The following is a 10,086-nucleotide window of genomic DNA, read 5'->3' on the forward strand; positions in this document are numbered from 1 at the left end:
AAGAATTGCGCCCTTTGGGGGCTCAAGAAGTAAAATAGTGAGATCGTTTTATATGGGAGCTGTATCGGGCTATAGACCGATTCAGACCATAATAAACACGTATGTTGATGGCCATGAGAGGATTCGTCGAACAAAATTTCAGGCAAATCGGATAATAATTGCGACCTCTAGAGGCTCAAGAAGTCAAGATCCCAGATCGGTTTATATGACAGCTATATCGGGTTATGGACCGATTTGAACCATTCTTAACACATTAGTCGGAAGTCAAAACAAAATACCTCGAGTAAAATTTCAGCCAAATCGGATAGGAATTGTGCCCTCTAGAAGCTCAAGAAGTCAAGTCCCTAGATTTGTTTATATGACAGATATATCAGGTTATGGACCGATTTGAACCATACTTGGCACAGTTGTTGGATATCATAACAAAATACTTCGTGCAAAAATTCATTCAAATGGGATAAGAATTGCGCCCTCTAGAGGCTCAAGAAGTCAAGACCCAAGATCGATTTATATGACAACCATATCAGGTTATCAACCGATTTGAACCATACGTGGCAAGGTTGTTGGATATCATAACAAAATACTACGTGCAAAAAGAATTGCGCCCTCTAGAGGCTCAAGAAGTCAAGACCCAAGATCGGTTTATATGGCAGCTATATCAGGTTATGGACCGGTTTGAACCATACTTGGCACAATTGTTGGATATCATAACAAACCACGTCGTGCAAAGTTTTATTCCAGTCGGATAAGAATTGCGCACTCTAGAGGCTTAAGAAGTCAAGACCCAAGATCGGTTTATATGGCAGCTATATCAAAACATGGGCCAATATGGCCCATTTACAATACCAACCGACCTACACTAATAACAAGTATTTGTGCAAAATTTCAAGCGGCTAGCTTTACTCCTTCGGAAGTTAGCGTGCTTTCGACAGACAGAAGGACGGACGGACATGGCTAGGTCGACATAAAATGTTGCTACGATCAAGAATATATATACTTTATGGGGTCTCAGAAGAATATTTCGAGTAGTTTCAAACAGAATGACGAAATTAGTATACCCGTTTGCAACACATCGAAATATCAACTTCCGACCCTACAAAGTATATATATTTCGGATCGTCATAAATTTTTATGACGATTTAGAGATAACCGGGTGTTTGTCCGTCCGTCTGTCTTAATCTCTATACAGCCTTCAAAATCAATCCAATTCCAATTCTCTACAGCCTTCAAAATCAATTCCAATTTCGAAATTTAAAACAGTGCGTTATTTTAAGCCCCCTGACATCTGACCTAAATATGGCCCACTTCGGACTATATTCAGATATAGCTACCATATAAACCGGTCTACCGATAAAGGATCTGAAGGCCATAAAAGCTTTATTTTTTAACCAATTTCGCTGAAATTTGAGAGAGCGAGTAGTTTTAGACCTCCCAACAAAGGACCCAAATATGGTTCAGATCGGACTATATTTAGTTATAGCTGTCATATAGACCGATCTGTCAATAAAGGGTCTGAAGCCCATAAGAGCTTTATTTATTACCCGATTGCGCTGAAATTTGAAACAGTGGGTAGTTTTGGGCCTCCCAACATCTGACCTAAATATGGGTTAGATCGGACTATATTTAGATATAGGTGCCATATAGAACGATCTGCCGATAAGGGATCAAAGCTTTGTTTATTACCCGATTGCGATGAAATTTGAAATTTGAAACTATGAAACATTTGACCTACATATGGTTCAGATCAGACTATATTTAGATATAGCTGTTATATTGACCGATCTGCAGATAAGGGGTCTGAAGGCCATAAAAGCTTCGGAAATTTGAAACAGTGAGTAGTTTTAGGCCTTCTTATATTCGATATTAGTATGGTTGAGACTGGACTATATTTAGATAAAGCTGCCATATAGACTGATCTCCCGATAAAGGGTCTGAAGGCCATAAAAGCTTTATTTGTTATCCGATTTCGCTGAAATTAAGAATAGTGCGCAGTTTTAAGCCTCCCAACATCTGACTCAAACATGGTTCAGATCGAACTATATTTAGATATAGCTGCCATAGGGCCATTTAAGGGGCTTGAATCCATAAAAACTGCATTTATTAACAAATTTCGCTAAAATTTTGAATCAGAGTGCTGTAAAACAGCCACCCGTCATCTGACCCAAATATAGTAAAAATCTGAAATGGCTGTCATATAGACCGATCTTCCAACTTAGGGTCCCATAAAAAGTAGATTTTTTGTCCAAAACTTTTACTTGAATATGAATTGTCGGGACCTGAATAAAATATCATCGAGATCAGCCACTATTAAGATATAACTACGGACATAGTAGTGGAGTAAATAGGATGATTATTATATCCTTGTTTAATTTGGCCCAAATGGGTCCAGATTTGGTTGGATTTGGTGCCATATAGAACGATCTCTCGATTTTAAGTCGAGAGATCGTTCTATAAAAAGCTCATTTATTATCCGATTTCGGTGAAATTTGACGCAGTGACTTATGTTAGGCTTTCTGATATCAGTGTTCTGTATGGTTCAGATCGGTTTATGTTTGGATATAGCTGCCAAAAAAGCCAATATTTTGTTCTACAAACTTGAACAGTGATTTATACTTATTAGACCACTTAATGTCCGTGCCAAATTTGGGTGCTTAAGTTATCCTAGTTTCACCGGATGGTGACGAAAGTGGGTTTACATATATATCCGAGGTGGTGAGTATCCACCATCAGCCCGGCCGAACTTAATACACTTTTGCTTGTGTGATTTGTAACTCGCATAACTTTTGACTGCGAAAATTGCAAAAATTAATATCCCGCAGATTTATTCTTGTTTTTTGTTTGGCTTTTTAAGCGCTTTCCAGAAAAAAAAATTGAAAATAGGACCATAAATGGGGTTGTGACAGCCCGAACAAAATGTTATGGGGCTAAGGTGACCAACTTTGAAGGCCCACCACTGGGCCTCTGGGACTTATAGGGCCCTGAAATTTGCACGTAAACTTAATAACACCTCAGCTCTAACCATGTAAAGATATCTCTATCCGTTCCAAAATGGCAGACTTATTTCGACTTATTTTTTTCCGATCCCACTGAGAGTTGCCAAATCGGCAAAGACAAAAATTACCATAGAAATTATTGGGTTGCCCAAAAAGTAATTGCGGATTTTTCATATAGTCGGCGTTGACAAATTTTTTCACAGCTTGTGACTCTATAATTGCATTCTTTCTTCTGTCAGTTATCAGCTGTTACTTTTAGCTTGCTTTAGAAAAAAGTGTAAAAAAGTATATTTGAGTAAAGTTCATTCTAAGTTTTATTCCAAATGCATTTACTTTCTTTTAAAAAATCCGCAATTACTTTTTGGGCAAATCAATATAAGGGGAAAACTGACTGCAAGAACATATCGAAAACCCTTTATTACCTTTATTGTCAACATCGATGGGTCCGGCATAAAAAATTTTAGCTGAATCTTTTCTCAAACAAAACAAGTAAAAAGCCGTTTAGTTCGGCCGGGCCGAACTATGGATACCCACCACCTAGGGTATATATGTAAACCACCATAGCAGCTATATCGAAATATGTTCCGATGTAGACCAAATTATAATAAGTACAAGTCATTGTTTAATTGTGTATAACAAAATATTGGTCTTTTTAGTAACCATATCTAAAAATAAACCCATATGAAATATACGAAACGAATGTCGAAAAGCTTAACATAAGTCATTGTGTAAAATTTCAATGAAATTGGGCGCCTATTTTGGGCCCAAAACCTCAAATCGGCGTATCGGTCAATATGGCAGCTATATCCAAATCTGGACCGATCTGGGCCAAATTGAAGAAGGATGTCAAAGGGTCTAACACAACCCACTGTCCCAAGTTTTGACAATATCGGACAATAAATGCGCCTTTTATGGGCGCAAGACCTTAATTCGAGAGATCGGTTTATATGGCAACTATATCCAAATCTAGACCGATCTGAACCAAATTGAAGATGGATGACGAAGGGGCTAACTCAACTCACAGTCCTAATTTTCGGCGATATCAGACAATAAATGCGCCTTTTATGGGCCTAAAACCTTAAGTCGAGAGATCGGTCTATATGGCAGATATATCCAAATCTGTATGGCAGATATATCCAAATCTGTGCCATATTGTAGAAGAATGTCGAGGGGCTTAACGCAAATCACTGTCTCAAATTTCAGCAAAATCGGATAACAATGTGGCTTTTATGGACTAAAAACCTTAAATCGGCGGATCGGTCTATATGGCAGTTATATCCAAATCTGGACCGATCTGGGGCAAATTACAGAAGCGTGTCGAGTGGCTTAACACAATTGACTGTTCCAAATTTCGGCGAAATCGGATAATAAATGTGGCTTTTATTGGCCTAAGACCCTAAATCGGCGGTTCGGTCTATATGGGAGCTATATCAAGATATAGTCCGATATAGCCCATCTTCGAACTTAACCTGCTTATGGACAAAAAAGAATCTCTGCTAAGTTTCAGCTCAATAAATAGATAGACAGACGGACAGACGGACGGACAGACAAACAGACAGAGGGACAAACGGACGGACAGACTGACGGACGGACGGACAGACAGACGGACCACAAGCGGACGGACAGATGGATGGACATGGCTAGATCATCTTAGATTTTTACGCTGATCAAAAATATATATACTTTATAAGGTCGGGAATGGATATTTCGATGTGTTGCAAACGGAATGACAAAATGAATATACCCCCATACTTTGGTGGTGGGTTTAAAAAACAATCTAAGCGCCACAAGTTTCGTAGCGCCAAAAGGGCCATTTCGTTCATAGTGCATCTGTATCAGGACAACATGTTCTCTGAACCGTTTTTAATGTCTCTAAGATGCACTTCTTCCTCGCCATCGGACAGTGGGATTGGATTGAAACAGCAGGTTTCTTACTTTTTTTTTCGATTCTATCCCACTGTGCCTAGTTCATTAAACTACCCAACATTTGTAAACTCTCTCAGTATGCTCCTAATTCAACCTCCAACCAAGATAACTCCTAAGTATTTGACCTTGTCGGAAGTCGAAATCGTTCTGTTTACTATTTGGCCCACCTTAGTTTTCCTTGTGAACAGACAGATCATGGGTTTCCCGGGGTTAACGATCAGACCCCTTTCATGACCGAATAGGTCATACCACTGGTCTTGTATAGCTAATAGGGATTCCAACCACTAAGAAATCTTATAAGATCGTCTGCATAGCGGACAGTTTCAAATACCTCCTCAGTCAAGATCTTCAACAGGTTATATATAATAATCACCCATAGCATTCCCTGTGCCACCTCATTCTTATGCCATGGGATCCACAATATATCCTTTCCTTACCGTATGGTACACCAGGTTCTGGTCTGAGGATTAGATAGGAGCATCGGTTCTTACCCCTTGGTGGAGTTAGTTATAAAACACTTTGTAAATAATTATATGTGCCCTCCCTGCGTATGATTATGTTCCAAGTAGTAGCACAGTTATCATACGCCACCCTGTACAGTCGATTATGACATTCAGCATTATTTGCTGGGGGATAAACTGTAGCTGAACTTTGGTATTGGTTTTCGAAGAAGCATAGAAACTATTGTTTTCACATTTTTTCACTTTGGATGCACTGTGCAAGGAAAGATAGTGCCTTCTTGAAATTGTAATAGACCGCATCGAATTTTTGTTACTTGTCCTGGTAGGATATTTTGAGTTTGTTAACCGGATTAAATTATGGACGACCCATTTTAGTGTGCAAGTATACTCACTTTCATTTCTCAATGGAGAAGGCACATCACATATTTTCACAAAACAATTCTTTTTCGTTTGCAGTGTATTTTTTTCGATCAGTTTTCATGGTTTCTTTGCCCATACTCTAAGAGTAGTTGGTTTTCTCGTTTATCCATGTTTTGCCGCATCCTTATATGGTTGATTGAAGTGGCTACTGATGGGAAGGGCAGAGAATTGAATGTCTGCTTCCAATGAAGTGTGGTAATCGAACACAAGCAAAGTGAAGTCTACCAAAAAATCAACAATGCGAAAGGAAATGTTCGAAATCAGTAACAAAGCCTGCATTCAGAATGCGATTGATGTTCAACAACAGCATTTTTGTTTAATACGTTTATTTGTTCAGATTTTCTTCAAAACGGTTTAATATGCAATTTAAGATGCTTTCATTGAAAGTATAAAAGACGCGTTGAAAGGTTTTGTTAACTTTTTGAGAGATTTAATTTTAATTATTTAACAGTTGTTGGAATATCAAATTTTGTTCTTGGGGAATGTAAATTTGACTTATATTTTGTGGCATGTGTGAATTGCCATTTTCAAATTATTGCTGTTGGAAGTCATAACGGAACATCAAATGCAAAGTTTCAGCCAAACCGGACAAAAATTAATGCTTCCAGGGGCTCAAAAAGTCAAATCGGGGGATCGTTTTAAAGGGAAGCTATATCGGGTTATAGACCGATGCGGAAGTCATTACCAAACACTATGTGCAAAATTGTGTAACAATATCAAATTATTGTTAATTTCAGACCATAAATGAATTGAATATTGGAGACCATAGCAGAAGTATTTAATTGTATAAAATTTCAGCCAAATCTAGTAAGAATTGCGCACTTTAGGGGATGAAAAAGCAATTCATGCCATTTTCGACACGTATGTTAAAGGTCAGGAGAGAAGCCGTTGTACAAAATTTCAGTTAAATCGTATAATCATTGCGCCCCCTAGTGGCTCAAGAAATCAAGACCCCAGATCGGTTTATATGGCAGATATATCAGGTTATAGACCGATTTGAACCATTCTTAACACAGTTCTTGGAAGTCATAAGAAAACACGTTTAGCAAAATTTCAGCAAAATCGGATAAGAATTGCGCTCCCTAGTGGGTCCAGAAATCAAGACCCCGGATCGGTTTGTATGACAGCTATACCAGGATACGGACCGATTTCAACTATATTTGGCACAGTTATTGGAAGTCATAACAAAACACGTCATGCAAAATCTCAGCTAAATCGGATAAGAATTGCGCCTTCTAGTAGCTCAAGAAATCAAGATCCAAGATCGGTTTATATGGCAGCTATATCAGGTTCTTAACACAGTTGTTGGAAGTCATAACAAAACGCGAAATGTAAGATTTCAGCAAAATCGGATATGAATTGCTACCTGTAGAGGCTCAAGAAGTCAAGACCCCAGATTGGTTTATATGGCAGCTATACCAGGATATTGACCGATTTCAACCATATTTGGCAAGGTTGTTGAAAGTCATAACAAAACACCTCGAGCAAAATTTCAGCTAAATCGGATAATAATTGCGCCCTCTAGTGGCTCAAGAAGTCAAGACCCAAGATCGGTTTATATGGCAGCTGTATCAAAACATGTACCGATATGGCCCATTTACAATCCCAACGGACTTACACTAAAAAAAATTTCGTCATGCAAAATTTCAGCTATATCCACTAAGAGAAGAGGGAGCAGATATTATTCAGTCCCATGCTACAATGGACATACACCTAAGCCAGTAATCGGGTTGTTGTGCGCTCTGAAAACTTTAAAGTTACCTCTAAAAAGAAAATTTTAAGTAAGGAATTCCGTGCTGCTTACAAAATCCCTAATTGTTTTCAATACCACTCCCCTGAGTTGGTTCATGTCTGTTATTGTGTCTCCACCTAAGTGCAGGTAACTGTTGGACGTCTTCAACTTCAACGTCTCATCATCTTCCCGGCATGCCCTAAACATGCTATCACTTGTCGCACAGATTTTACATAAGTGAGCTCGTAGTCCTATGTGTCCCGTTATGATACCAATAGCTATACTGACCTTCTTCTTGCTTCCTTTCAGTTATAGCCTCGTCTTCTCACGATCTGGATCATCCCATAGGATTTTCGCCGTCCTAACGACTGTTTCACTGTTCCACAATGTTGTATGCGCATTCGTCAACCACTTCCTCCCACTCCCTTAACTCGGATTGCGTTGACCCTGCTTGACGGCAGTCTTCTGGCCTTCACCGCTAAATCGTCTGTCCGTCTGGAAAATTGTGGGTATATAAAAAGATTATTTTTTACGATATACAATTTGTCGTAAAACTTTCTTTTTGTGCAACTGGGTCATAATTTATAATTTGTTAAGTCATACTTACAGGTTTTTGGCATGTGCTACTGAAGATTTATTAAAAAATCAAGGTACCCCAAATGCAGCTATTTTCGTAAATAATCCTTGAACTGAAATGTAAAGACCCTAAATCCTTTAACCAATCATTTGCAACTTACATGGAAGGCAATGCTTAAAGGCCATTGCGAAATCCATTCACCCATTCATCTCAATTATTATGCAAAGCTGAAATCATTGATGGCACACAGACCGAATTTGCCTTTGCTGTAGCACTAAATCATTTGGAGACTGGCGTTAATTTGGTTATGGTGTCCAATGTGTGTTCTTGCTTTGGGCAAGCATTTAAAGCAGATTAAAGCCCAACAGGTGGATGAGAGCTCAGCAGAGGCTGTAAATTAAGGCCTTTTTGGAGGACATACTAACCACAAAATCAGCATAGCTATGGCTATTACAAATAGGTCTACGACCCCACGTGCGGCAAGTAGTAGCATGTGTGGGGCATGTGGGGAAGATGATGCGACGTTGCACAGTGGGATAGAATAGAAAAAAAATTAGTAAAAAATATGGCATTTGAGAATGGATAGAGATAACTCTTTAATGTTTGGAGTGGTTCAAGCTGAGGTGATATCAAGATCATGTGCAAAATTTCAAGCACCTAGAAGGTCAGGGCAACACCTCAGCTTTAATCATTTCAGATTTCAAACAGATATCTCTATTCGTTCTCAAATGGCATATATTTTACTAGTTTTTTTACGATTCTATCCCATTGTGCGTTGGTGCAAATCCTATGCCATTGCCCGGATTTCGCAGCGAACGGACTCCTGCACTTAGGTGGGGACACAATACCAGACATGAATCAACTAAGGGGTGTGGTAAGGATAAGAAATATGGTTTTTGTAAGTAGCGCGGGATTCATGACTTAAATTTTCTTTTAATACCCACCATACTTATCTAGTCATTCCGTTTGATACACCTCGAAATATTGTTCTTCGACCCCATAAAGCATATATTGTCTGGATGGTCCCGACATTCTGGGTCGATCTAGCCATGTACGTCCGTCCGTCTGTCGAAATCACGATAGCGGTCGAACGCGTAAAGCTATCCGCTTGAAATTTTGCACAGATACTTCTTATTGATGCAGGTCGTTGGCAATTGGATATGGGCCATATTGGTTCAGATTTGGATATAGCCCCCACATAATCCGATCACCCGATTTGAGTTGTTGGGCCCCTAGGAGCCTCAATTTTCATCCGATTTGGCTGGACTTTGGAACAAAGACTTGTGTTATGACTTCCAGCATCCATATCAAGTATGATCCGAATCGGTTCTTAAATAAATATAGCCCCATATAAATCGATTCCTGACTTAGACTGTTTGAGCCCCTGGAAGCCTAAATTTTCATCAGATTTGGCTGAAATTTGGAACAAAGACTTGTGTCATGACTTCCAGCATGCGTTCTAATTGGCTGAAAATAGGGACAAGGACTTGTGTTATGACTTTAAACATCGGTTTCAAGCTTAATCTGAATTGGTCAATAAACTGATATGGCCCCCATATAAACCGATCCCCGGATTTGATTTCTTGAGCCCCTAGAAGCCTCAATTCTCATCCGATTTGGCTTAAATTTGGAACAAGGACTTGTGTTATGACTTCCAACATTCATGCCAAAGTATGATGCGAATTGGTCAATAAACCGATATAGCCCCCATATAAACCGATTCCCGGTTTTGATTTCTTGAGCCTCAAGAAGCCTAAACTTTCACCTGATTTGCTTGACTTCCAATATACATGCCAAGTATGATCCAAATCGGTCAATAAACAGATATAGCCCCCATATAAAACGATCCTCTTGACTTCTTCAGCCCTTAGAAGCCTAAATTTTAACCTGATTTGACTAATATTTGGAACAATGCCTTGTGTTATGACTTCCAACATTCATGCCAAGTATGATGGGAAAGGGTCAATAAACAGATAT

This window comes from Stomoxys calcitrans, chromosome 4 (genome assembly GCF_963082655.1).
Source record: "Stomoxys calcitrans chromosome 4, idStoCalc2.1, whole genome shotgun sequence".
Lineage (NCBI taxonomy): Eukaryota > Metazoa > Arthropoda > Insecta > Diptera > Muscidae > Stomoxys > Stomoxys calcitrans.